This window comes from Triticum aestivum, chromosome 3D, assembly GCF_018294505.1.
Source record: "Triticum aestivum cultivar Chinese Spring chromosome 3D, IWGSC CS RefSeq v2.1, whole genome shotgun sequence".
Classification (NCBI taxonomy): Eukaryota; Viridiplantae; Streptophyta; class Magnoliopsida; order Poales; family Poaceae; genus Triticum; species Triticum aestivum.
Window position 1 is genome coordinate 1015040 of NC_057802.1, and position 3429 is coordinate 1018468.

The window sequence follows — 3429 nt, forward strand, 5'->3', positions numbered from 1 at the left end:
ACCCTTGGACGGGAGTGGTCCACACGTACACGATGCCCGTGCCGCGGACCCCTGTCCCGGCCGGGATCCTCGCCCCCCTCCCCGGCGCGCATCAGGCGCTCCTCGCCGCCCCGGGCGGCTACCCCGCCGCGGCTCCTCCGTACGCCACGCCTGGTGGCTACGCCGCTCCGGGTGGCTACGCCGCTCCTTCGGCCGCGGCCGCGGCACTCCCGCCGGCCCCATGGGACCCGGCCCTCCTTGCGGCACTCCACTCCGCCCCTACACCCAACATGTACACTGGAGGCGGCGACTGGTATATGGATTCCAGGGCTACCACCCACATGACTTCCCACCCCGGTAACCTCAACTCCGCATTTCCAGTTTCCACCGCATGTCGTATTACTGTTGGGGACGGGTCTTCCCTTCCTATTACTCATGTCGGTCATGCCTCTTTTCTGTCTAACTCTACACCTATTCATATGTCAAATGTCTTAGTTTCAGCTGAGTTAGTCACTAATCTTTGTTCCGTTCGTTCTCTTACACGTGAAAATCCTATAACTGTTGAATTTGACGAAGTGGGTTTTTCTGTTAAGGACGCTCGTACCCGGATGGTGCTCCACCGATGTGACAGCCCGGATGGCCTCTACCCGGTGAACTCCACCGCCACTTCCACATCCGCTCCGGTCGCTCTCTCCGCCACGGTGGACCTTTGGCATGCTCGGTTGGGACATCCGAACCCGGCCACCCTTCGTCATATTCTTAGGACTTTTTCATTCACGTGTAATAAAACCGATGATCATACTTATCATGCTTGTCGTCTTGGCAAGCACGTCCGTCTTCCGTTTAGCGCGTCCTCATCGGTGGCGTCGTATCCATTTGAGTTGATTCATAGTGATTTGTGGACATCTCCTGTTGCCAGCAATACGGGTTTTTTATACTATCTTGTCATACTTGATGATTATTCGCACTATGTGTGGACCTTCCCGTTGCGGAGAAAATCTGATGCACTCTCCGTTCTTACAACTTTTTACTCCTATGTCGCTACGCAGTTTGGGCGTCCCATCCATGCTTTGCAGACTGAAACGGGAAGGAGTTCGACAACGCCGGGGTTCGCACCCTCCTCGCCACACACGGCACGATTTTTCGTCTTACTTGCCCGTACACCTCGCAACAAAATGGTCGCGCCGAACGGATCCTTCGCACACTCAATGACTGTGTGCGCACCCTTCTTTTCCACGCCAATGTCCCGCCCCGGTTCTGGCCGGATGCTCTCTCCACCGCCTCTCTTCTCATCAACGTCCGTCCAACTCGTGCTCGTGGAAACTTCGCACCACATCATCTCCTATTCGGTAGCCCGCCCTCATATGATGATCTTCGTGTTTTTGGGTGTCTATGTTATCCTAGCATCGCCTCCACCACTCCTCACAAACTCGCACCTCGCTCCGTGGCATGCATTTTTCTCGGATACCCACCAAACACCAAAGGCTACCGCTGCTATGATCCGGTTTCCCACCGAGTCTTCACTTCACGGCACGTTTACTTTGACGAGAGGTCTTTTCCCTTTCACCAGGTACCGCCGCCGGCTGACTCGCCCTCATCACCGACGCCTCCTGGCGCCTCTCCAGGAGGCTGCTCCCTCGCGCTCGGGCCCCCTCGCGGCTTCGGGCCCCCTGCAGCGCGTGGGCCCACTCCCGGCTTTGGCGCCCCGGCTATGCCTGGGCCGCGCTCTGGGTCCGCGGCGTCGGACCCGGACCTCTCGCCAGCGGCCACGGCGCCCCCGACTCCCGTTGAGTCCGCAGCCCGGTCAGCGAGCGCATCTCCTGCGCCTGACCCGGGCTCCTCGACGGCTTCCGACGGTCCGGCTGCTTCCTCGCCGGTGGGCATGGCGCCACCGACTCCCGTTGAGTCCGTAGCCCGGGCCGCGAGCGCTTCTTCAGCGCCCGGCCCAGGCTCCTCGACGGCCTCTTCGCCGGCCTCGTCGCCGGTCCTGCCGACTCCGCCAACCCCGCCGGCCCCGCCGGCCCCACCGGACACCCGCATGGTCACGCGTGCTCGCGCCGGTATTCACCGGCCCAGCAACCGTTATCCTGCGGATGAGTGCCTCCTCGCTGCCTTGACATCTGCGCCGTCACCTCTCCCATCGTCCGCTCGAGCCGCCCTTCGCGACCCGCATTGGCTCGCGACGATGCAGGAGGAGTTCGACGCGCTAGTGCGCAACCGCACTTGGCAGCTTGTCCCGCGGCCACCCCACGCCAACGTCATCTCTGGCAAGTGGGTATTCCGGCATAAGACTCGTCCTGACGGGTCTCTCGAGCGCTATAAGGCTCGGTGGGTGGTCCGTGGATTTCGGCAACGCACTGGAGTCGACTTCACCGACACGTTCGCCCCGGTTGTCAAACCGGGCATGATTCGCGCGGTCCTTCAGCTCGCGGTCTCTCGCGCCTGGCCGGTGCATCAGATGGATGTGTCGAATGCGCTCTTGCATGGCCATCTTTCGGAGCAGGTGTTCTGTCAGCAGCCAACCGGCTTCGTCGATGCGGCTTAGCCTGATCATGTGTGCCTGCTTTCCCGCTCCTTGTACGGGTTGAAGCAGGCCCCTCGTGCCTGGTACCAGCGGATCGCCGGCTTTCTGCAGCAGCTTGGGTTCCGAGCTACTCGCTCCGACGCCTCGCTGTTTGTCTTCCACCAGGCTCCGGCAACCACTTACCTGCTCCTCTACGTCGACGACATCATCATGACGGCTTCCTCGCCTGAGCTACTTCGCCAGCATACTGCTCGCCTTAGCGCTGAGTTCGCCTTTAAGGACCTCGGCCCGTTGCACTACTTCCTCGGCATTGAGGTGGTACGCCGTGCCGATGGGTTCTTTCTCCATCAGCAGCAGTATGCGCAGGACCTTCTTGAGCGGGCGGGCATGCTTAACTGCAAGCCTATTCCCACGCCTATCGACACGAAGGCCAAGGTCTCTGCGCTCGACGGCTCCCCCGCGCCAGATGCAACGTTCTACCGCTCCATTGTCGATGCTCTTCAGTACTTGACACTCACTTGGCCTGACCTGCAGTACGCCGTTCAGCAGGTGTGTCTCCATATGCACGCCCCTCGCGACACTCACTGGAACCTGGAGTAGCGGATCCTTTGGTACATCCGCGGCACCCCGGCTCTGGGTCTTACGTTGACGGCTTCGCCCTCGACCGACCTGGTCGCTTACAGTAACGCCGACTGGGCTGGCTGCCCGGACACGCGACGCTCGACTTCAGGCTACTGCGTCTACCTGGGGCCCTCGCTCATATCGTGGTCGTCTAAACGACAACCTACGGTATCCCGTTCCAGTGCCGAGGCCGAGTATCGTGCTGTGGCCAATGCCGTCGCCGAGTGCTCGTGGCTTCGCCAGCTTCTCCAGGAGTTGCTTCTTGACGTCCAGAAGGCTACCATTGTCTACTGCGACAATGTCTC